Below are 26,790 nucleotides of genomic sequence, written 5' to 3'. Positions count from 1 at the left end.
AAGAGGCATAGGGTTGTGTTTGCAGTGGTGGCTTTGGGCAAATTGTCTTCCTCCTCTGCTAACAATCTTGGCCCACCCTTTGGGTAGTGGGGTGAGATCTACAGATGGACAATCCAGATCACAGCTGAGCATTATTAGCAACAGATGCGGGAGCTTCTCCTGAAATGTGCTCATCTTGGTCTTCCTCTTGGAATATTAAAGCCTGTCTGCAGATGCCTCTTTAAAAGAAAAGTAATTAGTATCAGAGCCGCTTCGTACAGGTTTACAACCCATGAGTCACTTTTACACGGGTTGTTTTTCACACCACATCAGCATGCCCCACGTGCGGCTGGTATGCAATCAGGAAGTGGCGGTTTACAAGAATTGATGGGGCTTTTTCTTCTAGAAACAAACAGCATCAGCTGATTTCAAAGAAATGACTGAGGAAGGGCTGGGCCTCCTCTGTGATGGTACAAGGGTTGTTTAAAGTAAAAATACCGAGCTCAGAGCCATTTTCATTGGTAGATCTCAAAGCACTCCACAAAGGAGGTCAGGATCATTATCCCCATTTTACAGATGGGGAGACTGAGGGCCGGGGGAGGACGTGCAGTGAATTGGCCAAAGTCACGCAGCAGGAGAGCTGGGACTCGTCCCAGTCATGTGCGTTATCCAGTACACCATACTGTCTCCCTTAAAAATGTCTTGTCCCACAGAGCAGGTGTGAGAGATGAATGGGCCATTTTTGCTGTGTCACCCTAGAGCAGCTCACTGAAGCTTTTTCACTAACAAGGTCAGCTCCCAGACTGCTGCGCTGGGCATCACAAAATGGGGAAGAGATGGCCAGCCCTCTGTGGAGATAGAGGTGGTTAGGGACTATTTAGAAAAGCTGGACGTGCACAAGTCCATGGGGCCGGACGAGTTGCATCTGAGAGTGCTGAAGGAACTGGCGGCTGTGATTGCAGAGCCATTGGCCATTATCTTTGAAAACTCGTGGCGAACCGGGGAAGTCCCAGATGACTGGAAAAAGGCTAATGTAGTGCCAATCTTTAAAAAAGGGAAGAAGGAGGATCCTGGGAACTACAGGCCAGTCAGCCTCACCTCAGTCCCTGGAAAAATCATGGAGCAGGTCCTCAAAGAATCAATCCTGAAGCACTTGCATGAGAGGAAAGTGATCAGGAACAGCCAGCATGGATTCACCAAGGGAAGGTCATGCCTGACTAATCTAATCGCCTTTTATGATGAGATTACTGGTTCTGTGGATGAAGGGAAAGCAGTGGATGTATTGTTTCTTGACTTTAGCAAAGCTTTTGACACGGTCTCCCACAGTATTCTTGTCAGCAAGTTAAGGAAGTATGGGCTGGATGAATGCACTATAAGGTGGGTAGAAAGCTGGCTAGGTTGTCGGGCTCAACGGGTAGTGATCAATGGCTCCATGTCTAGTTGGCAGCCGGTATCAAGTGGAGTGCCCCAAGGGTCGGTCCTGGGGCCGGTTTTGTTCAATATCTTCATAAATGATCTGGAGGATGGTGTGGATTGCACTCTCAGCAAATTTGCGGATGATACTTAACTGGGAGGAGTGGTAGATACGCTGGAGGGGAGGGATAGGATACAGAAGGACCTAGACAAATTGGAGGATTGGGCCAAAAGAAATCTGATGAGGTTCAATAAGGATAAGTGCAGTGTCCTGCACTTAGGACGGAAGAACCCAATGCACAGCTACAGACTAGGGACCGAATGGCTAGGCAGCAGTTCTGCGGAAAAGGACCTAGGGGTGACAGTGGACGAGAAGCTGGATATGAGTCAGCAGTGTGCCCTTGTTGCCAAGAAGGCCAATGGCATTTTGGGATGTATAAGTAGGGGCATAGCGAGCAGATCGAGGGACGTGATCGTTCCCCTCTCTTCGACATTGGTGAGGCCTCATCTGGAGTACTGTGTCCAGTTTTGGGCCCCACACTTCAAGAAGGATGTGGATAAATTGGAGAGAGTCCAGCGAAGGGCAACAAAAATGATTAGGGGACTGGAACACATGAGTTATGAGGAGAGGCTGAGGGAGCTGGGATTGTTTAGCCTGCAGAAGAGAAGAATGAGGGGGGATTTGATAGCTGCTTTCAACTACCTGAAAGGGGGTTCCAAAGAGGATGGCTCTAGACTGTTCTCAATGGTAGCAGATGACAGAACGAGGAGTAATGGTCTCAAGTTGCAGTGGGGGAGGTTTAGATTGGATATTAGGAAAAACTTTTTCATTAAGAGGGTGGTGAAACACTGGAATGCGTTACCTAGGGAGGTGGTAGAATCTCCTTCCTTAGAGGTTTTTAAGGTCAGGCTTGACAAAGCCCTGGCTGGGATGATTTAACTGGGAATTGGTCCTGCTTCGAGCAGGGGGTTGGACTAGATGACCTTCTGGGGTCCCTTCCAACCCTGATATTCTATGATTCTATGATTCTATGAAGCCAAGTGGAAGTTGAGTTGCAGTGGTGTAACTGAGAGAAGAATATGGTCTAACATTGGCCTTCGGGGGTGATAGTTACAAGAAAGCAGAGTCCTGTTCCCTCTTGATGCTCCTGGCCATGACTTTGGCTCATCTAAAGCCAAGACCCGGTGATATTTTTTGGCCAAAACTTTTTTTTGCTGAAAAATGCAAATTCTGGATGACTGAAACATTTCAAGAATTCATGTTGACTTTTGGCAAATGGTTTTTGTTTTTTTAGGGGGGCTAAGACCACAAAGAGCAGGTGGTCTGGCCGCCTACTTTTACGCAATAGCCAGGTGGCTAGGGCATTCACCCGGGAGAGGGGTGACCTGGGTTCAAGTCCCTGCTTCAGAAGAGGGGTTCAAACCTGGGTCACCCCATCCCAGGAGGAGGTGGTGTTTGTGTCACTGCCACCAATATTGGGGGTGCCACCTTGATTTTATGAATTTTACCCCAAAATTTCATTTGTTTCATTAAAAAAAAATTTTTTTTAAATGCCCAAAATTGAAACAAAACATTTAAGTTTTGACCTGAAATGAATTTTTTTCTCCCATTCTGATTCACCGAAAAGTCTGAAATTTCAGTTCAGGGTTGAACCAAAGCAAACTTTTTATTTTATTTTGTTTTGTTTTTTCAGAACGGCTAGTGAACCGAAAAAGACCCCAGTTGTTCACAGAGCTCTAGGTAAACCAGTTCCTAAAGAATCCATCCCAGGGCCAGGGCCTTATCTGGGGTAAATCAGCAAAGCTATATGAAGTTAAGTGGATTTGCACCAGCTGAGTATTTTGCCCTCCTTTTTTGAGTGATGTTTCATTGGGCTGTTTTATATCCAGTTTCCCTTCCAAGTTTGAAGAAGACTGGTATCTGACTTGAATTACAGCTGTGAGATTGAGCCCACGTGCTGTCTGAGATCTTGGAAAGTCGTCCTGTTAAATTCTCCTAGCCTCTTTATAGGTTTCTAGGGCACTAGAGCTGTCTATTAGTCAGACACATTCAGTAGTGTTACATCAGTCTATGAAATATCTCATTTTACCTGTAAAATCACCAGCTGCATAAGCCAAATGAAAACGAATCAATGACATTTGGTTTTGTTTGGAAAAGTTCCCATGAAGGCACTTAGACCTGGATCCACAAAAGTGAGGTAGGTGCCTAAGTCCCGTTTTTAGGCTCCATTGCGATCCACAAAATTCCCATTTTGCTGCCACCGAACCTTGTAGGTGCCTAAACTCGCTCGGCACTGAAACAGACAGAATAACAGTTTCCCTCAACGCCTGTGTTCCTGCTCGCTATGTATCCAGCACAATCATCTGCTAGTAACAACTTCTGGGGAGAGCTGGTCAGAAAACAGAATAGCAGCCCTGGGGGGAAATTCTGACATTTTGTTCCAGATGGGGGGGTGAGGGGATATCAGAAATTGGAAACGTAGCAGAATGGAAATTCCAAAATTTTCTGATTCTGAAGCTTTTTGATAGGGTAAAACCATTATAATAGCAAATATTCAATATATTTTATATATGGTACATTATAATTATTATAAGTCAGAACTATTTGTTTTTACCTTGATTAAACAATTAATTTCCATGTAAGATGACATGTTCCCCTGAAAGGATTAAATCTGAACAAAACTGCTTTTTCCAATGGAAAGCGGATCCATCGACATTTTTCGACTCTCTCTATTTCTGGGCAGGAATGACCTAGGCTACTAATCAAACTGGAGATTGGGGGCCAGATTCTTCTAATTTACATCACCCGTAACTCAGCTAACTTGGAAAATGCTGGTGAAGGCAGAGCAGAATAAGCCCTTGGAGGTCAAACAATGCTTTGCACTCTTGGAGTCATAGAATTTAAGTCTAGAAGGGACCACTAGATCATCTATTCTGACCTTCTGTGTGTCACAGGCCATCAACACCACCCAGCACCCGCTCACTAACCCAACACCTGCAATGAGACCAAATTATTACAGTCCACAGAAGACTAGAGTATTATATGCCACAGACAGAGAGTAGGAGGGCCCGAGGTGCACCAGCGCTCAAGGGCCCTGCAATGGCAAGGAAATGATTGTGAGATATACCTAGATAATCCTGGCAAGTGACCCACACTCTGCAGAGGAAGGTAAAAAAAACCCCAAGGTCACTGCCCGGGGGAACATTCCTTCCCGACCCTCAGTTAGACCCTGAGCATGTGAGCGAGAACCAGTCAGCCGAGCACCTGAGAGAAAGAATGCTCAGTGCCACCTCAGAACTCTGGCCCACCCCATCCAGTGTCCCGTCTCCAGTCATGGCCATCCCTGATGCTTCAGAGGAAGGAGCTGGGGAACAAAAACAGAATACGTCGGATGGGGGGAATACCTTCCTGACCCCTGCCAGTGGCCAGCCCTGACTCGTGAGCTTTTAGGAACACAAGACATAACCCCAGGGTTCTCAAAGCACTCCTAACCCTCGAGGTGGGTTGAGGAGACTAATCCAAACTAGTAAGACCCTGATCCAGCAAAGTGCTTAAGCACTTGCTTCACTTTAAGCATGTGGGTAATTCCATTGAAGTCAAACCTGATCTTAAGCCCTGCTCCAGCAAAGCACTTAAGACCAAGGATGGCAGTAGAGGGATTGTTTTAAAGTGGTACAAGTGAGTGAACCTAGAAGTCAGGGGATGAAATGGAGTAAAGGGAAATGCAAACTGAACTCAACACGTTCTTGACAGTGGGATCTGCGAGGTCATTGAGCAGAATGCCAAGCACTTGGAAACCCCACTGCTAAGACATGCAAGACTAGACACAAGGACACACACAATTTAGGATTGTAGTATATATGAATAGAGTAGTATCTCTTTAAATAGTCTGAGTTCCTTAGTGGCACTCACCACTTACCATGCCACCAGAAACTAGTCCAAGCCAGCTATATACATCATGCTGGCTGGATCATGTTAATAATCGTTTGTGTAGAGGAAACATGATTATTCGGGATTCAGCTCTGCCCAGGCCATTCCTGCATATTGTTAGTTGTCACCTGCGGGGGACCTAGGGGTTACAGTAGACGAGAAGCTGGATATGAGTCAACAGTGTGCGTTTGTTGCCAAGAAGGCCAATGGCATTTTGGGCTGTATAAGTAGGGGCATTGCCAGCAGATCGAGGGACATGATCGTTCCCCTCTATTCAACATTGGTTTAGGCCTCATCTGGAGTACTGTGTCCAGTTCTGGCCCCCACAGTACAAGAAGGATGTGAAAAAATTGGAAAGCGTCCAGCGGAGGGCAACAAAAATGATTAGGGGACTGGAACACATGTTTTATGAGGAGAGGCTGAGGGAACTGGGATTGTTTAGTCTGCGGAAGAGAAGAATGAGGGGGGATTTGAAAGCTGCTTTCAACTACCTGAAAGGGGGTTCCAAAGAGGATGGAGCTAGATTGTTCTCAGTGGTTGCAGATGACAGAACAAGGAGTAATGGTCTCAATTTACAGTGGGGGAAGTTTAGGTTGGATGGTAGGAAAAACTTTTTCACTAGGAGGGTGGTGAAGCACTGGAATGCATTACCTAGGGAGGTGGTGGAATCTCCTTCCTTTGAAGTTTTTAAGGCCCAGCTTGACAAAGCCCTGGCTGGGATGATTTAGTTGGGGTTGGTCCTGCTTTGAGCAGGGGGTTGGACCAGATGACCTCCTGAGGTCCCTTCCAACCCTGATACTCTTTAATTCTATGATCTCTTGCTCTTTACCCAAAGGTGTAATCTTGCACTGACTGAGAGAAAGCTGGATGGGGTCTGTTAGGATCTTGTCCAGTTCTAATTCCAACAGCTGCTCATTTTTGTGTTTAAATATGTGGCTGGATGCCCAGAGCTACAGCCCAGTCAATGGGGACGTGCTGATTTACACCACCTGATGACCTGTCCCCTCGTCTCTGAATCTGACTAAAAACTGAACCTCAAACATGCTCCTCTCCAATTACCCCAACCTTAAGTTTGGAAGAAATTTGTTATCTGTCGTAGCTGAATGTCTGGATGAAACCGCTTTCAGAGGGAAGTGGTTAGGCCCCGTGTATTTGCATTCAAATGACCACAAGCAGTGCAGCAGCTGGTTTCCTGTGTTGCCTTTCATGAGCGGATGGAAAGAACGCCCTTTTCAAGTTTGGTGCTTTCATGGTGAACTCTCAGCACCTGCAATGTTTGCCACGGAGCATAATCTGACGAAGGATCGCTCTGAAGCATGCACTCTGCAGTGCGGCGGCTTTATGTAAGGAAAGAGGGCAATGCCAACCTACAGCCATCTGTCATCATTCTATAAATACACCGTATGCAGAGTAAATGCACAACACCAGAGCTGCTTAGAGATTCCCATCCAGTCTCACCCAGTGCTCTGGCTGGCAGGAGCCTGCGGGAATGTGCCATAGCTCGGGTTGTCTGGACCCCATTTGACCTCTCTTCTTTGCCAGCTCTGCAACGTTCCTGCATCCTCAGCTCCAGAAGTTGGGGGTGGTTTAGATCTGGGATGTTGCTCCATCCTCGCCTCCATCCTCAGGGGGTGTTTTAGATCTGGGGTTCTGATCCTGTCTTGCCTTTGCACCAACTTAATGGGCCCGAAATCTGGTTTTGCTTCATTTAAAATGTGACTCCCAAGAGAACAAGCCCAACTCTCTTCAGCTACAGCAGTGTAAATGGGGTGTGCCAGCAGGGCCACATTCTGATGGCAGTTACGCTGGTGTCATCCTGGAGTAACTCTGTTGAAGTCAATGAGCTCACTCTGGATATACATGGGTGCAGCTGTGAACAGAATCTGACCTAAGGGAGTCACGGCAGGGTACGTGAGATCAGAACTGGCCCTGGATGTATAGAATACAGAGGGCTGCCTGTTGGCTGTGTGATTGGCACTGCTGCTGGGCAGCTTTACAGTGGAGTATTGTGTCCAGTTTGGGGCCCCACACTACAAGAAGGATGTGGAAAAATTGGAAAGAGTCCAGCGGAGGGCAACAAAAATGATTAGGGGACTGGAACACATGAGTTACGAGGAGAGGCTGAGGGAACTGGGATTATTTTGCCTGCAAAAGAGAAGAATGAGGGGGGATTAGATAGCTGCTTTCAACTACCTGAAAGGGGGTTCCAAAGAGGATGGATCTAGACTGTTCTCAGTGGTACCAGATGACAGAACAAGGAGTAATGGTCTCAAGTTGCAGTGGGGAAGGTTTAGGTTAGATATTGTGGTGCATGAGCTGAACTGAGAAATGACCTTATGGGCAAAAAAAGCTGGAAGCTGAAGTTTTCTGATGGTTTTGCCTGATAAAGTTCCAGATCCTTCAGCTGGTATAAACCAGCAGAGCTCCTCTGAAGTTGAAGCTAGACAGACTTCATTCGGTTGATGGTCTGGCCCGGTGTGTTTTCTATGCCTTGCTCGGAGCCATGAAAATGTAAAGCCCTTTATGAAATGGTACGCTTAAGCTCTTGAGGGTGGAAAAATCTGTAAAGCCAGATTTGATGGCGTGGCATATGCAAAACGCTAGAGGAATAATGATGAATTCTTTCCAAAGGTTCTAGCAAAGTGTTTACCCAGGGCTGGGTGAATACAGTGGCGTGACAAAGAAAACAGAGCCCTGCCCTGCACACCGAGTGCGTGGTGAGCTTGCCAGATCTGACCTAACCCTATCTTTTTCCAACAGCAGCAAATGTAGTAACCTAAAAATAATTGCTTCCACCACAGAGTTAACAGGCTGGACTTCACAACTCAGTAACCTGATGCTTCTTCTGTAGAGAAGTGTTCAGAGTCACTTTCAATACTGGGCCAAATTTTGCTCTTGGTTACAACTGTATGAATCTGGAGTGGCTCCCTTGGCTTAACCTGAGCTCCATTCTAAATAGGAATAGAATTTGGCACTCTCATATAATATATATAATATCTCTAAAGCTACAGGGAGAGGGGACTCACTCTGCTCTTCATGATCCAGATTCTCATCTCAGTAATACCAATGTGAATCCATTGACTGACATGAATCAATCAGGATTTGCACCAATGGAAGTGAGCTCAGAACTTGGCACTGTGTGTTTAACTCTCGATCGATGGACCTTTGAATTTACACATTCAAACAGAGGAGAACGGCCGCCTGGCACATGACTGATTGCGGCTATCTTCATTTACCAACAAAAATCTGTTTTCTTTATTAATGTGGTTCCAGTCTTATAATTTGTGGGTGGGGGTGGGTTGTCTGCTTGTTTTTCCCTTGAAGTGAAAATGCAATTCTTGCAGAGATCTTGCCCCAGCAGATTTTCAAATGTGATGGCAAATTTGAAATCGCCGAGAGGACTGGGCACGAAGTCCTGAAACTGCAGTGTGGTTGCAAACTTTTGCATAATCCTGTGCAAAAATTCATGACGGCTCACATGTTGAGTGGCTTGTCCTTCGGAGCTTTGAAGGGGTATTCCCAGCTCCCAGACTCCAAAATTGAGTCAGGACCCCCAAATACAGAGATGAAAATGGATCTTTCATGTGTCTTCTGGTTTTTTAAACTTGAGGGTGCATTTGGTCACTGGTGCACCTCAGTCCATCCTATTCTCTGCTTGTGGCACATAATAGTCTCGTCTTCTTGAGGGCTGTAAGACTTTGGTCTCATTTCGATTGGTGGGTTTAGTGTGCAGGTGCTGGGTGGGGTCGGTGGCCTTTGTTTTACAGGAGGTCAGACCGGATGATCTGGTGGTCTCCTCTGGCCCGTGACACTCAGGTCAGACTTTCCAGCTTTCCCCTGCAATGATGACGGCTAGAATTGTGGTATTTTACACCGAAAACTGAGATTGTCACATGGTAACATGACTGCTGTAGCCGGGGCTTTAAGATGACATCAGGTATTATGAGACTTGTGATAACATTTAGCCTTGTTGACTGCTAGAAGGACATTTAGCTTCAATGCACATCCTAGGGCTGTCAGTGCTTTGGTATGATTTCACTGAGCAACTACCCTGATTCTCATTAGGGTGAGCGCAGAATCCGGCTTTCTGTCTGCTTGTTTCAGTGGTGGGTGGTTCTTTCCAAGCTGCCAGCTGTGAGACTCTTGGTTTCTGAGCCAGGCTCTCATTAGTAGGTGCACCAATTGCACCCCTATCTCTTGCACCCACCTCTGGATACTTGGGCACACAACTTTTGCATAAGTTAGGCACTGCATTCATGTGCATGCAGTCATGGGCACCTGGCTCTGATATGGTCAGGGGCAGTAGTAACAGCAAAGGGAAGGAGAGGTCAATCCTGGGAACCAAATGGAGGTGTCTAACAAGTTCTAAGCTTGACGTCACCATGACGGATAACGTTCTTCTTTTTACCGATGACTATATACTGGCTTCTCTATTCCTTTAAATGCCGTCAGCCTCTTTTTCCCCCAGGATGTGCTCTCATGTGAGTAATATTTACCAGATGGACACACTCAGTCTGTGGTGTTTAGCCATGTATCTGTGGTCCATACTTGGGTGGGAGGCTTCTAAAGCTATCCCTGGTTACAGCAGCCAGTGGTGTTGATGACTCAAGCACAGAGGAATCTCCCACTGGAGTCTGAGGTGAACCAGTGCCCTGGTGTGGTGGTGTGCTCCTCCAGGTAGCACCTCCATTAAAAGATGGCAGAACTAAGGTCCTCCTGACTGCTTGTGACCTCTTGTGATGACTCTGGTCGATGACTCTTCTGTAAATTCTTCCCAGGCTTATGCCGGTTGGCCAACAAGGAATCCACCCACCCATGAGGAGGTGCTGAGCTGTGGACATCATCTCCAGTGTCACTCCCACAAGCCCTATTGACCATCAGCTGCAGAACATCAAGGAAAGTCTGCTGTGGCATTTGCCTGCATGACCATCTGACAAGGGTTCATCCATCATCGTATGAGGAGCAGCTTCCATGACTGGCCCGCAAAGCTTGTACAGCATCAGCAACCACGGAGGGCAATTTTTTCTGGATGAGACACTTAAAAAGGTCAAAGTTTAAAGAAGAGACTTATTGGAGGGACTGTATATTCTACTTGCCACAGCAGGAGAGCGGGTGTTGGACTGCTTGGTTCGCCGCTGACTTGCTCTGTGACCTTGGGCCAGGAGTTGCTTGTCCAACTATTTAAGAGCTGCTCTGAAACTCAGGCCACTAGCTTTGTCACTCCCCAATATTATAAAATGGGGACAATAACATTTCCCTGGTTCAAAGGGAACCTCTGAGAAGAGCTCAGTGATCTTTTTTCCGGCAAATAAACTATTCCTCCAAAAAATTTCGTCTAGTTCTGAGGCCGATAGGTTTGCAAATGGCTTGGAAAACTGCTAGAGAAGCACAGTGTCTGCTAAGCTTTTTCTCCACTCAGTATCCTGAGCATGTCATTCATTTACACGAAACGTGCCCCGTTCTCCTAGAGGGGCTGAAAAAGCCTCTAAACAACGGGATGACGCTTAGTTGCTCTACTTCAGGGCAGGCCAATCAGATGCTGCTTCCTCATACTGCCTACAGCTGTTCTAGTGACAGGAGATACCACACTCCTTGCAGCAATCGCACTAATTATAGAAAATGGGTACTGCAATAAAACTTAAAGCAGAGAGTACAAAATGCCAGGCACGCCTCAATAACACACTTAGCTTTGGGGAAAAGCCAGACAGTTGAAGAGTTCAACTCAAACAAGCTGCCAGGACTTATAAAAAAAAAATATGGAATTTCCCACAGTGGGGAAACAAATGACAGGGTGTTCTTCAGTGAAGAAAGCAAATTCCTTTTATTCGAATAATACCTGGTGCTTACTGGAAGTCTTGTCTTCATTAGTGATCTAGAAGGAGGAATACAGTAAAACCTCAGAGTAACGAACCTCTCGGGAATGGAGGTTGTTCGTAACTCTGAACAAAACGTTCTGCTCGTTCTTTCAAAAGTTTACAACTGAACATTCAAAGTACAGCTTTGAAACTTGACTATGCAGAAGGAAAATGCTGATTTTCACCATGTTAATTTAAATGAAACAAGCACAGAGACAGTTTCCTGACGTTGCAAATCTTTTTTTTTTTTTTTTAAATTTTCCCTTTATTTTTTAGTAGTTTATGTTTAACACAGTAAATGTGCTGTATTTGCTTTTTTTGGTCTCTGCTGCTGCCTCATTGCATATTTCCAGTTCCAAATGAGGTGTGTGGTTGACCGGTCGGTTCATAACTCTGGTGTTGGTAACTCTGAGGTCCTTCTGTATGTGGTGCAATGGCATCACTGATCCTTAACGAGGAGGAGCTGCAGAGAAATAATGCAAAGGGAGCTAGAAAGAATAGAAATGTGGTCAGCCTGGAAACAAAGTGATCTGAAACATGTCACTCCATCAAAAGGAGAAATCTGGGAAGCAGTAACACTTTCTTTCTTTCTTTCTTTCTTTCTTTCTTTCTTTCTTTCTTTCTTTCTTTCTTTCTTTCTTTCTTTCTTTCTTTCTTTCTTTTTCTTTCTTTCTTTCTTTCTTTCTATTACATGTGGTAGCACCTATAAGCCTTGCATTTAGGCACCACTCTTGCAAGAACTCATCCCTCTGTGTTCATCGGGCATTTGTATAGCCCTAGCTGCCAATAATTCTCTTTCCTGCTGGTTCAAGGTTCATGAGGGTGCAGGGCAGGGGTTCCTGATGGTGGGTCAGGAGAAAGCAGCTTATGAAGATCTGGCCCCTAATTAGATGCCAGAACAGGAGAAGAGAGCTCTGCCAATAGTGATATGGAACACACCCCTTCTTCTCTTTCGGAGCAGTGTCCTCGGGTTTGAGACCTCTGCCTTTTCTTTGCTGTTTTCCTTTTGTTTCGGTTGAAGCGCTTTCCAAATGCAGGGTGTGCAAGATGTGGCTGCTGCCCCGGGGCAGGGCTAGGTTGTGTCCTTGCCAGTCACACCACTGGATGTAAACTTTGGCTCTCACCTTTACTGTGCCCATCCACTGGAAGAAGAAGTGCAATTGTATAATGGGCATGAATACCCTTTATATCAGGAACTTCTGGGGCTGTGCCTCCCCTTCTCATGCACAGTAGAGATATGCAACTCCCCGAGCCCCATGGTTGCATTGCAACTTGCAAAACGCAGCCTTGTGAGTGACATCTCAATGGGCATAGACAAAGGATCTGTTGATAGGAAAGGTCAAAGCCCTATAGCCTCTGACTTGATTTGCAAATATCATAGAATCCTAGAAGATCAGGGTTGGAAGGGACCTCAGGAGGTCATCTCGTCCAACCCCCTATTCAAAGGAGGACCAATTCCCAATATGTGGGGCCACACCCAGAATTAGAGCTGGCCAAAAAAAGTTGACCAGACTTCTGTTGAAAGATGCTGTTTCATTGCACCTGAAATGTTTTGCAGACACATACTGGTTCTGATGAAAACTTTTCCAGGTCTAGGATGGAATGGAGAGGAGATAGACCCATCCCAGAATTGCCAGTACCCACAGGGACTTGAACTTGGGTCTTCCCCGTCCTGGGTGAGTGCCCTAACCGGTGGGTTTCTGGGGTGGGTTAGCTCTCATGCTTTTCACAACAGATGTTGAAAGGTCGCTGGTTTTGTTCCGCATCGCAACAAAAACGCGTTTCAAAACCTCAACGTTTTTTGCGCCACGGAATTGTTTTCCAGCCAGCCCTGGCCACAACTCCCACTGTGGTTGGTGTAAGGAGCCCAGGACCCTTTTTGTGCCTGAGTCAAAGATCAGCTAGTTCAGATGGCCCACATGCCAGAGCCTTCCAGTCCTCTGTGCACAACCTACAGAGCATCACTCCCATTCCCAGCATGGCTAGCTCCCTTGCTGTGCTGCCGGTGGTCATGCTTGTAGGACTCCTGCAAGGGGATTATGGGTAAGGGAGAGGCTGTTAAAGCTGTTCTGGACTTGCGGGGGGGGACAGGGACAGTCTCTCTTACTGTAGAATGTTGTAGCGATTTATTTAGTGTGAGGTAGCACCGGCTTAAAGAAATCAGAGTGGAAGTGGGGAGGGGGTGATATCAGAAAATGGCTGGTAATGTAAGAGCATTTCCCAGAACCTTGTGGTGTTGTCAGGCCAACTTCCCAGGTGACCACAGGGTAGATTTCAACAGGCCTGACACATTACTTACAGCGCATTACTCCACATCCCAGGAGTGATGCAACAACTATAAGGCCAGAAGGGACTACCAGACCATCGAGTCCAATCTCCTGTATATCACAGGCCACCAGCCCCACCCAGTGAATGCACGCTACACCCGATAACCAAAAGATTGTAGCCCACAGGAGCCTATTCTGCGCCATGGGCGGAGAATAAGAGGGGCTGAGGTACATCGCAGTCTGTGTTTCTTTTCTCTCTCCCCCACCTGCCGCAGGGAAATGTTGGGGCACAACCAGCTACAGCAAATGCCAGCCGCTAGATGGCACTGGCAGATCATCAGCTTGCAGGGGCCTGTGTTTCTGTCTAAGCGGCAAAGAGTCCTGTGGCACCTTATAGGCTAACAGACATATTGGAGCATAAGCTTTTGTGGGTGAATACCCTCTTTACAAGCCAGGTTTATACTGGAAAATCTTCTAGGAGAGCCATCTCCAGCAGGGCATCCTGCATTTCCTCCCAAACCCAAACCACTCTGTTTGAGCAACCTGGTTCGAGACCCTTATGTCCCTAGTTGTCAGTAGTTCTCTAGCATCCTGGCTGGAAGCTAATGAAGGGACCAGGATTCTGATGGTGAGTTCCTGGTAATAGGTTCTTTTTCCTGGGCCTTCCTGTGAGCCTCTTGGTTTGTTGATTGTTTTTGGGATGAATTTTTGGCTTTTTGAAAACACAACCCCAACTTTCTCCTGCAAATGAAACCTAAACAATTAAGAATCTTAACCGGAATATTCCATTTGTTTTTCTAAAATCTAAAATGTCAGCCATAAAGATGGTATTCTGCAAAAAATGTTTGCAGTTTGTCCAATACCTTGATGAGAGTACGTGAATCGTATTAGCTGAATTACTCTTCCGCATGTTTGCTTTGTCCTGTGCTTACAGAATAAAATCTGGGCGGTTGGCCCAGCTGATCAGCCCTGATGGAGAGAGGGATGAAATTGGTCACTGCAACTTTTAAAATACATCTTGTGGGGTGGTAATTTCCAGAGCTGCCCACCTGGTATCGTCTCACCAGCACATAGGGATGGATGCTGTCATAAATATAAAGGGAAGGGTAAACACCTTTAAAATCCCTCCTGGCCAGAGGAAAAACCCTTTCACCTGTAAAGGGTTAAGAAGCTAGGATAACCTCGCTGGCACCTGACCAAAATGACCAATGAGGATAAAAGATACTTTCAAAGCTGGAGGTGGAGAGAAACAAAGGCTCTCCCTGTCTGTGTGTTGGTTTGCCAGGAACAGAACAGGAATGGAGTCTTAGAACTTAGTAAGTAATCTAGCTAGATATGCATTAGATTCTGTTTTCTTTAAATGGCTGAGAAAATAAGCTGTGCTGAATAGAATGGATATTCCTGTCTTTGTGTCTTTTTGTAACTTAAGGTTTTGCCTAGAGGGATTCTCTATGTTTTGAATCTGATTACCCTGTAAGGTACTTACCATCCTGATTTTATAGAAGTGATTCTTTTTACTTTTTCTTCTATTAAAATTCTTCTTGTAAGAAACTGAATGCTTCTTTTCATTGTTCTTAAGATCCAAGGGTTTGGGTCTGTGGTCACCTATGCAAATTGGTGAGGATTTTTATCAAACCTTCCCCAAGAAGGGGGGTGCAAGGCTTTGGTGAGGATTTTTGGGGGAAAGACGTTTCCAAACGGCTCTTTCCTAATAAAACACCCGGTTAGACTTTTGGTGGTAGCAGTGAAAGTCCAAGGGCAAAAGGTAAAATAGTTTGTACCTTGGGGAAGTCTTAACCTGAGCTGGTAAAAGTAAGCTTAGGAGGTTTTCATGCAGGTCCCCACATCTGTACCCTAGAGTTCAGAGTGGGGAAGGAACCTTGACAGATGCGTAAAAAGAGCTCAGCATGCTTCTGAAAATCTGGCTGCAGTTGCAGGTGCCAAGTGCTTGCAAACCTTCCCCTTACGGTTCTCTCTTAGAACAGGAACAGCGTATGATGCAGTACCACAGACTTCCAAGAGCAGCCCCATCAGCTGTGCTCTGGAGGGATCTTCCACAAAGTAGCTCAGCCTTTCTGGCCCCACAACTGAAACTACTATGGATGGACCTAGCATGGCTCCTGCTGAAATCGATGGCTGTGTGTTGCTATTGATTTACATACACTGTGGCAAATTATCTGCTTGCTAGAGAGGCAGGCGGGATTCTCTCCCAGGCTCCCAGCAAATCTTCTCTGCACGAGGGGGTCCCTCTCAACACAGCCATTGTGGGTCCTCCTTTTGCACAGCAGTCAGCAATATGGAGAAACCACGCTGGCACGGCTCAGTCCCCAATAACTATATTTACTAAGCTATTTGAAGGGATGCTGCCCTATTCCAATACATGACAGCTCTCCAATTTGGTAGCTCACACTCTTTGAAAGTATTTCATTGGTTCTGAGAAGTCTCCAGTTTGCCCCCCATGGAAATTCCCAGCTGAGAGACGTGAGTGTTTCATTTCTTCTTTGGAATTTCTCCAGCTCTGAGATTTCCCCTGTAAACTCCAGTTCTTGGCAGGATCCTACGTTTCCATTGGGGACGTCCTTTTTCCAGCTTCCATTTTTACTTTTGTTTTCATATTCTCACCTGGCTGACTCAGGTGCAGCTGATGCATCTCATCTGGCATTTACTACTAAGATAACACTCAAAACGAAACTTAATCAGGCAGGGCAAGGCCAGTCTAGGTTCAAGGGCAGAGTAGTGACTACAGCTAGGGATGGAGTCAGGACTCCTGGGTTCTACTGACATTTTCTGACACTCCCCATAGCTGTGAAAATTTAACTCAACACAAATCAAAATGAAGCTTAAAAACAAACCTCAACATTATAGATTTAAATTATTTTAAAAAATTTTGAAGTCTACCCAGCTGAGTTATACTGAGCTGAGAGGTTATTCCCTGGCACGCCTGCCTCCGATCATCACAGATTGCAGGGCTCTGTACGCTCACTAATCTCTCATCTGATTGACGAGGGAGATAGCAGTCTCTCTTCTTGAGTTGTTTATACCTAAAAGCCGTGGGCCGCACGACCTCCTCGGGAGAGATGCCGCTGTTGCAGTGGCCCGTGTTTGCCCAAGGAAACCTCTGGCTTCTGTTTGAGGCTGAAAAAGAAGGGGCCTTCTCCAACTCATGCCGCTTGCACAGGCAAAGGCAACTCATGCACGCCAGCGTGGCAAATGCTAAGAGGCTGAAATGAAGTCTGCCAAAGCTAGCTTACTTAATGATAGCAGTGAAGCGACAGCAACCCGGGCAGCTGCCTGGGCTAGCCTTGCTTGCTCAGGACCCTGACTACTTGCTCGCGTGGTTGCCACCTTCACAGCTATCTCGTATAGACATACCTGCAGTTCTGGGAACTGTCACCCACCCCTATGCAGAGCGCCCAGGCCTGTGTGCCTCCAAATCCCACGTATGGCTCATTTAGGTGAGTGTAAGTTGTCTAGAGGACTTGTGCTGGCTCTCTGCTGTCCCATGTGTACGTAGTGGGAGGTTTTACAGTTCCGGGGCTCAGTTCCCATATAGTCAGTAAAATCCAGCCATACGTGTCAAAGCAGGAGCTCGCTGCAAGATGAGGTCTCTAAAAAGCCTGGCCCTGATGGCAGGTGCTGAGCGTTTGAACATCTGGCCCCCCAGCGACTGACGGCCCGAAGCCCCTTCTGCCTGCGCCAAGCGGCTGGACAATGATACCGACCAATCCCCACGCACGCTGCACCAATATAAGTGACTTCCCCTGCTGCAAAGCAGGAGGGGACTTTGCAGGCTACAGTGTGTCAGTTTCTCCACTGTGCTGGTACAAAGGGATGCAGCTACGCAAGCATCCTCCATGCTATGGACCACAAGTCTGTGCTCGCGTGAGCCGCCCCACTCGCTTCGGTGGGTCACTGCGCATCGGGGAGGCTGGACCCAATCCAGCAGCCCTTAACCCTGGAAGCGCTACTTTGGGGTGAGATGTTGTCTCCATGATCCCTCTGCTGAGATGGCCACCAACAATGCCAGCTGGGATGGGCAGTTGCCTCTGTGGTTGGGGCATTTGCCTGCTGGGAATAAACAAGCTGACAAAGAGCCATCAGAACCGCACTGCTCTCTGGGGCCAGATGTGCATGGCTGCATGGCTGACCCTTAAGGGTCACCCTTATGGCTGACCCTTAAGGGGTAACTTTTTGGGTGGCAGTCTGCATTTTTATCGCAGTTGCCCTCTAGGATTCCCCTGTGCCGACACTATGCCAGCCTGAGAATTCTCCCTTGGACATGGAGACAGGCAGAGCCCCTTGTTTCACAGGTGGGGAAACTGAGGCATGGAGGTGCAGTGATTTGCCTGTGGTCACCCAGGCCTTGTGAGTCCTAGTCCTTCAGAACACAAGAGACACAATGAAGCCTATGGAATTCCAGCCACCCTTGAAGCTCGGCCGTGGTGAAACCGAACGTTTCGACAGTCGGACTGATGAGGATTAAAACGGACGGTACAGCAATGTGGCATGGAATTCAGATTGCACCTCTGCTCGGAGCCACGTTATGAATGACTGCAGCTTCCTGGCCCAGCTGCTGTTGCAGGAGTTAATTAGGTGAGGCAGAGCAGCTGACGAGTAGCCTATCAGGTTTCACTGGTTGCGGGGAGAAAGAGTCCAGTGTAATTTACTGGGCAGGGCACAGAGTTGTTTGAGGTTCTCCTGTGCTCGCAATTAATTAAAGGAGGCCAGGGTTGCAGCCAGGGGGCAAGAGGGCTTGTTCTCCACCTGCACCTGGCTAGGAGGTTGCAACCTGCCAGATGAGGTGCTCGCCACCGTGTCTCTATCACCGCAGTGAGCTCCAGTTGAAGACCGCTCTGGAACTCCTGCTACCTCGTGACACAGCTGGCTGACAGCACACCATTGCTCCTTCCCCGGAGCATGTCTCCTCGTTGCTCTATAGACTCCATTGGCTCAGCCTCCAGAGGTCTCTGCGGTTTGTGCCTGGTTTAATCTGAGGTCACTCCTCTTTCTTCGTGTTATGAGATAAGCTGAGGTCCTTCAGCAGGTGGACCCTGTATGTGTAAGTCGGGGGGCTAGGAACCTGCCATTCTCAGTGGAGTGCCCTTGACTTTGGGGTATTTCTAAGACACCTACCTCCTTGGTATCTTAGACTCAACAAACCACTCCATCCCTCTCCGTCCAGCTGAATTTGTGGCCCTACAGGGCATACGGCAAAGCTTCTCTCCTAAGTGGGGCTTGTAAAGAGTGGGAAGGGTTTTCGTCTCCATGGGATGGGCAATGCTTTCTCTGCCATTAGACTTTTCAGTTGAATGCACCTGTTTTTACTGTTGAGCTCTCCCTCAGTGCATCAGGGTGAATTTCACCCCCAGAGAGCCAGGACCATGTGGTGCATAGCGGAGCTGGCTGAAAAATGCCAATTCATCGAAAGCAAACCATTGGTGGGAACACATCTCTTTGGACAAATCTTGTGAAAGAACACAGGCAAGGTTCGGAGGGAACTCTGCCTGCTAAGTAGGTTTCAAAACTTGCAAGTCACGCAGGTTTTCCTGCCAGGGCATCTGCCCCGATGCTCTGCAGGTGCCTGAAGGACTCTCCTGGGGTCAGGGACCCCAGAGCTTCTAGCCTCCCTGCTGCAGAGCTGGGGCTCCCAGCTGATCCAGGAGTTTCAGAGCAAAGGCCCACAGGTGGAATTTTGTTTCAACATGTTCAAAATGAAACAGTCTGTGTTTTAACCACAGGGTCATCCTTCTGTTCCACTCCCACCTCTGTGAGTTTACCCTACACTGATCCAGTGTGGGGAATGACCTATCCAGGAGTTCTCCAAGCCACCACCCTCTCATTGCTGGAGATAAGAGGGACATGACACAATGTCCATAAGAAGTGAACTGACCCAAACTAAAATAGAAGATCCAAGCAATTCCTTTCCTGGAGTGCCCCAGTTCCACGCTGTTCTCTCTGTGTCTGTCTTGGACCATAAGTAGCTATCACTGGAGATTGAACTTTGGAGCTTCCAGAACTAACATAGGGCAGGAAGAGGCCTCGAGACGTCATCAAGTGCAGCCCCCAATGCTAAGACAGGACCAAGTAAACTGTCCTAGAGCATCTCTGATAGGTGTTTGTCCTCGATGTCCAGGGATTCTACAGCCTTCCGTGGGAACCTATTCCAGAGCTTAACTACCCTTAGAGTTAGAAAGTTTTTTTTCCTAATAGCTAACCTAAATCTCCCTTGCTGCAGATTAAGCCCATTATGTCTTGTCCTACCATTGACATGGAGAACAATTGATCCCCATCCTCTTTATAACACCCCTTAACATATCTGAAGACTGTTCTGTCTGCCCTCAGTCTTCTTTTTGCAAGACTAAACAGGCCCAGGTTTTTAACCTTTCCTCACCGGTCAGGTCTTCTAAACCCTCTGATCATTTTTGTTGCCCTCTTCTGGACTCTCTCCCATTTGTCCACAGCTTTCCTAAAGCCTGGCACCCAGAACTGGACTCAGTACTTCATCTGAGGCCTCACCGTGCTGAGTAGACTGGGACAGTTATCTCCTGTGTCTTACATACACCACGCCTGTTAATATATCCTGGAATGATGGGTGTCTGTTTTGCGGCCGCACCACTGTGTCGGTTCATATTCTATTTGTGATCCACTGTAACCCCCAGATCCTTTTTAGCATTACTGCTACCAACTAGTTATTCCCCACTTTGTAGTTGTGGATTTGATTTTTAACTTGTGAAGTGCTTGGCACTTGTCTTTATTGAATTTCATCTTGTTGATTTCAGATCAATTCTCCAATTTACCAAGGTCATCTAGAATTTTAATCCTCTCCTCCAAAGTGCTTGCAACCCCTCCCAGCTTCATGTCAGCTGCAGATTTGGTGAGCACACTCTCCACTCCATTACCTAAGTCATTAATGAAAATATTGAATAGCACCAGTTCCAGGACTGACCCTTGTAGGAGCCCACTAGATACGCCCTCGAAGTTGACAGCCAATTGTTGATAACTACTCCACTGCAACCTCTTGAGCCCAGGTGCTAATTCCCCTAGTGGGGATTTGTAGCAGGCTTTGTAGGGACCCAGAGGGGTTCCCGGGCCATGCATTGAGCAGTGGGTTATTGTACGGTTTCATACATCAGGCAGATGCATTTGAAAGACTGACTCGTTTGGGGGCAAACCTGTGTCCAGTTCCGATTTCAGCCTGGGACCAGTTTACAGATTTGAGTTGAAAATGCATGAAACTCAGCAGCTCTGAAAAAGCCTCTTGCAAGGGGAGACTTCAGAGAGTCTCTGAGCCAGTGACTGCAAAGCTCGACCTATCTACGTCAGAGAACGATGATCTTGGTCACCTGCCACACACAGCAGCCTTTGCAGAGAATGGATCTAATCGCAGCTGACAAGACAGAGGCCAGTCAGATAGTCGATAGATGGAGAAAAATAACCCATGAGAGAAGCACCTCTGATATAAGTGAGAACTGCTGCCAGGTGACTCTCTCCCTTTGCTGGGTTGCTGCTGATGGCTGCTGCAGACGGGTTAGTTTGGGGTGTTAGCTTTGTGCTCTTAAAATGCCCGCTACAGAGGCTGTGTCCCCTAGTGGGTGCAGGGCATTGCACAGGCAGCCAAGAGATCTGCGATGTGTTCTCCGGACCACTCGGCTGTGTGACCTCGCACATGTCACTTCCCCTTTCTTCCCCTCCCACCCTTTGCTGCCTGGTTAAATCAACACGTTCTAGGGGGCAGGGCCTCTCTCCCGTGGGGCAGTGTTTAGCACAGGTGGAGGGACTGTTAGGAGTGGCAGGAAGCTCATTTGCAGTGCAACACAAAGCAGTACTTGGGATGTTCAAATCAGGAAGGGAACATGTCCCCCCCTGCTGTGCAGAGGGCCCATGTAAATTTCCCTGGTCCTGCAAAACCCAGGGACTGCCACATATTGTAGTGGCCCTTTATGTAGGAGCTCTTTTCAGCTATACTGCCTTGACATTCCTGTAACCGGCCACGATCTTGGCTCGTTTGGGGGCAGACACCACCATAATACAAACAATAATTTCATCTGGGTTGTCTTTGACCAATATATAATGAGACCGGCTCAATGAGCCAGGAGATCTGCCCAAGGACCCCTCCACGTGAGATGCTTCCATGGGCTCTGTAATCCCCCTCTCTCGGACTGGGCAGTCATCACACTGGTGCACAAGAAAAGAGTCTTCCCTCCCCCTTGTACTTTGCATTCAAGGATCAGCCACTCTTGTACCCCCTGCTCTCCTTAGCGCAGGTATTGCTGTCTGCTGGAGCATGGGGCGAGGTAGGGTCTTAGCCCCACTCCCCCATTCTCACTGGCCAGTGCAAGGGTGTGCACTTGGGAGCTTCTGTGGGGCCTGCAAACTGCTGAATCTCCGCTGGGGCGATGCTGCTCTGCCCCACCTCCAGCCTGGGAGCGTCCCCGCAGGCCTGCGTGAATTGCAGCGGTTGACTGGAAGAGGTGACCCGGCTAGGTTCTCTCCTGGCACTGCCCAGGCAAACATCAGCGAGCGGCCTGCGGGGAGCCTGAAGCGAGGTGGAACGTGGAGCAGAGAATCCAGCCGAGGGCGAGTTTGCCTCCCTGGCAGCTTCAAGCAGAGCGGGCCCGTGCTCGAGCACGAAGCAATACGGAGATCCATGATGTCATTCTCCGGAAGTCGCTTCTCGGGCCACCACCGCAGGAGCAGGCCTGGAGAGTCCAGCCGTGCTGCGTATGGAGCGCAGGGATGCTACGGCATGCGGCTGGCACTTGGTGTTCTGCAGCATAACCTGCTGGAGGGAATTGCAACCGGCTGCCTCTAAGCCTGGTGTTTACTGCTGAGCACATGGACGCTGAGTGGAGGCTGGGGAGGGGAAGAGATGACGTAATCTATCTCAGGGAGAGCATCTTCAGACTGGAGCGTCTAGCACAAGCCTAATATCCTCCTGAGCTCAGAGGGTCTGTCTACACTGCACACTGACCCTGGGCAAATCAGCCAGGCTCAGGGCAGCAAGTACTTGGGGGCAGACACTAGCATAATACTCACATCCTGCTAGGTGGGTGGGTCGGAGCCCAAGTCCCGCTGAGACTCGGGTCCAAGCCCTATCATTGTGCAGCATGAATGCAGCTCAAGCTGCAGACCCGAGTCACAGGGTCTGGACAGTGCGGTATGGACATGTTAGCACGGCTGTGAGACCGGGGCCTGGCAATTGTAAACCCAGTGTGGATGCTCAAGTGCGGGCTTGAACTTTGAGTTCACAACCCAGGTCCCACAGACCCGGGGTTACAATGCCATGCAGATATTCCCTATGTCTGCTGAGCGCTGGCTGCCCAGGGTCGGCTGGTTGGACCCCTTCCTGCAGGCCTGGGGTTACAATGCCGTGCAGATATTCCCTATGTCTGCTGGAGTGCTGGCTGCCCAGGGTCGGCTGGTTGGACCCCTTCCTGCACGCCCGGGGTTACAATGCCGTGCAGATATTCCCTATGTCTGCTGAGCGCTGGCTGCCCAGGGTCGGCTGGTTGGACCCCTTCCTGCACGCCCGGGGTTACAATGCCGTGCAGATATTCCCTACGTCTGCTGGAGTGCTGGCTGCCCAGGGTCGGCTGGTTGGACCCCTTCCTGCAGGCTTAGGCTACATAGCTTTCCCCACAGCCGCCCCGTGCCAGAGTTGGGAACAGAGCCTGGAGCTCAAGTACCAGTCTAGTGCTCTGCTCTCTGGATCGCACTGGCTCTCAGACACCTGGGATGGGTGAGGGAACCCTTCCGGATGCTCTCTGACCCTCTGCCAGACACACTATTCACTCTCTTGGGATGCTCCTGAATGCTATTACAGAGCCCAGGCTGCCTCTCTAGCTTCCCCACTACCCAACCCCGCCCCTCCTCTGGACCAAATCCACCTGGAAGTCTCTGGATGTGACTCCCAGGAAGAGGTTAAGTGTGGAAACTCCTAGAGGGAGCAGACCGCATTCAGGACAACTCCTCTGCGGGTGGGTGAACTATGCAGGATACCAGGGAGGAGATGGCTGCTCCTCAGGGCAGGCCGGGGGAGAGGAGGAGACGACATGGTGCCTAGGCCTGGTTTTGAAATGGATATGTTAGGATTCTCACCTGTTGCTATGAACTGGCTCGGAGGGATTGTCTGGTTTTTGTTTTCGCCTGCCCTCTTCCAGAGACCACCAGTGAAGGGACCCACCTGCGCAGGACATGCTGCCAGCTAAAGGATCTAACATTGGAGGGGTGGAGGGAGACTCGAACTCTGACAGTCTGGACTCAAACTCTGGAGTCTGATCCCCTCTACATTTTGAGTGTGGGGTGGCTCAAGTCTCTGGATCCAAACTTGCTTCCCGGAGGCCTGGTCCCAGCTCAGGTCTGAAACTGGCCAGGGGCTCAGTATTCCAGTGGGGGTTTGGAGGTGTCCGAAATCACGTGAGATCTGCTATTCTCCTAAGGCTTTGACCCAAGCTGGCTGACAGAAACGCTGACAGAAACGTTGGCAGAAACGTACTTGTGATGTTCACGTCATGAAGGGTGAAATTCATCCCCGTGCAGAGAGCCAGGGCACGGTCCGTGCACCACTTAAGGCCTCAAAATAGCACTTGAGTGGTGCTTGGGCCTTGTGCTACAGGACGAACGTTGCCCTAAAAGAAGAATGTCTGAAAATGTTGAAATGACAGGTGCCTCCGAACCTTGGATTGCTGCTGAGCAAAACGTGTCACGCAATGCCGTAGGTTTATAGGTAGACCCTAACTTGCTGTAAATGGAGTCAGAGCTCGTTTACACTGGCTGAGGAACTGCCCCGCTAAATCTGGTTTTAGTTGTTTTTCTATCTATTAAACACATCCACTTTGTCCACACTAGGTGCATATACAGGGGCCTTGATGGGGCCTGTTGTCCGGATTGTCTCCCGCCTCTGTGGATACCAGCATCGACCTCAATGCACAACTCTGCTACTTTTCAATAAACAGTGCGGTTTCCAGGCTGTCACCAGGAGGCACCATTCGTCTGCCAGAACCAGCCTCCTGCGTCACTCATAATCCTCCTTTCTCACCTGGTCTCCAGGGCTCTTGGCTACCTCATCAGTTCTGCTTTGCAAGAGGGAAGAGGGCTCCGTTGAGTTTTGTATTGCAAACAATGCGCGGCAGATGCCTTGCGTCATTCTGTACAGCCTCAGTGTCAAACAGGTGGATGGAAAGGGAAAAGTGACCTTGAAAGATCTGCTGTTTGCAAGATGCACATTATTAAACAGAGGCAAAGACTTTCCTTTAAGGGGGAACAAGGACAAGCTTTTCTTTTGTGATAAGAACATAACACTTTTCAGAGCACTTTGAGATTCCCAGATGGAAGAAGATAGTAAATTAGTCCTGCAGCAAACACCGCAGTCAGGTAAGTAGATGTTTATTATTCCTGGGGAAACTGAAGCCCAGAGGGGTTAAAGTGACTTGCCCGAAGCTGCAAAGTGAGTTGGAAGAAATGTAAAAGGTGAGGTTTCGATCACTAACAATCGCAGGGAATTTGTGGTAAGGAACAATGAGTTAGCTTTGTCACCCCGGCCTACTGCCAAGTGGCTTTGTCACCCTAGCCTACTGCAAGTTAACCCCCTGAGAGCAGATCAAATGAAAGTGAATTTTTCACTTGAGAAAGGCAAGTGCATTAACCTTGATCAGAATGATGTGCTCCCTAGATCTGCCAACAGGGGTCAGGGTAGGCTAAAGCAAGGATTGCTTGGGGCCAACAAACTTGGCCTACAGAACCACTAACCCAGGAACCTATCCTTGCAACAAAGCCCGTTGCCAACTGTGCCCACATATCTATTCAGGGGACACCATCAAAGGGCCTAATAACATCAGCCACACTATCAGAGGCTCGTTCACCTGCACATCCACCAATGTGATATATGCCATCACGTGCCAGCAATGCCCCTCTGCCATGTACATTGGTCAAACTGGACAGTCTCTACATAAAAGAATAAATGGACACAAATCAGATGTCAAGAATTATAACATTCATAAACCAGTCGGAGAACACTTCAATCTCTCTGGTCACGCAATCACAGACATGAAGGTCGCTATCTTAAAACAAAAAAACTTCAAATCCAGACTCCAGCGAGAAACTGCTGAATTGGAATTCATTTGCAAATTGGATACTATTAATTTAGGCTTAAATAGAGACTGGGAGTGGCTAAGTCATTATGCAAGGTAGCCTATTTCCCCTTGTTTTTTTTCTACCCCCCCCCCACCCGACGTTCTGGTTAAACTTGGATTTGTGCTGGAAATGGCCCACGTTGATTATCATGCACATTGTAAGGAGAGTGGTCACTTTGGATGAGCTATTACCAGCAGGAGAGTGAGTTTGTGTGTGTATGGGGGTCGGGGGGTGAGAAAACCTGGATTTGTGCTGGAAATGGCCCACCTTGATTATCATGCACATTGTAGGGAGAGTGGTCACTTTGGATAAGCTATTACCAGCAGGAGAGTGAGTTTGTGTGTGTGTTTTTTTGGGAAAAAAAAAAGGGAGGGGGTGAGAAAACCTGTATTTGTGCTGGAAATGGCCCACCTTGATTTTCATACACATTCATACATTGTGAGGAGAGTGGTCACTTTGGTTAAGCTATGACCAGCAGGAGAGTGAGTTTGTGTGTGTGGTTTTTGGAGGGGGGTGGGGGGGGGTGAGAAAACCTGGACTTGTGCTGGAAATGGCCCACCTTGATTATCATACACATTTTAAAGAGAGTAGTCACTTTGGATGGGCTATTACCAGCAGGAGAGTGAGTTTGTGTGGGGGGGGGGGGGCGGAGGGTGAGAAAACCTGGATTTGTGCTGGAAATGGCCCAACTTGATGATCACTTTAGATAAGCTATTACCAGCAGGAGAGTGGGGTGGGAGGAGGTATTGTTTTATGGTCTCTGTGCATATAATGTCTTCTGCAGTTTCCACAGTATGCATCCGATGAAGTGAGCTGTAGCTCATGAAAGCTTATGCTCAAATAAATTGGTTAGTCTCTAAGGTGCCACAAGTACTCCTTTTCTTTTTGCGAATACAGACTAACACGGCTGTTACTCTGAAACCTGTCTAGAGATAGGGACTGTAGCCAAGTTCATTCACAAGCGCCAGATATATGCTGCTAAAGTTACACTCCCAGACCGGGGACCATTTGAAAACAGGGGTTTTATTATACTTGGCATCCAAACACAAACACACACAGCTCGCACAGACCCCGTTGCTGCTGCAATCAAACGTTGTCTTCAGAGGCAGGGCACAGCACAGCTCAGTGCAACCCTGGCATTCCCTTGGGCGTGCTGCCCAAGCGTCCAGCACGCGTCTGGACTGAGCCATACCCGATGTGATCAGGGGGAGTC

The 26,790-nt window shown here is 48.2% G+C and overlaps 1 protein-coding gene across 1 annotated transcript in view; it reads left to right on the top strand.

The window, feature by feature from the left end:
- The first annotated feature begins 24,511 nt into the window (after nt 1-24,511).
- The window catches only part of LOC140903547 (low molecular weight neuronal intermediate filament-like), a 34,480-nt gene continuing 32,201 nt past the window's right edge, over nt 24,512-26,790 (top strand). The window contains exon 1 of the mRNA XM_073324980.1: nt 24,512-24,818. The gene's annotated coding sequence lies outside the window, so the exon portion shown is untranslated. The remainder of the gene's footprint in view (nt 24,819-26,790) is intronic.

Source organism: Lepidochelys kempii, chromosome 26, assembly GCF_965140265.1.
Source record: "Lepidochelys kempii isolate rLepKem1 chromosome 26, rLepKem1.hap2, whole genome shotgun sequence".
NCBI classification, from domain to species: Eukaryota; Metazoa; Chordata; order Testudines; family Cheloniidae; genus Lepidochelys; species Lepidochelys kempii.
This window is presented reverse-complemented; position numbering and strand designations above follow the sequence as displayed.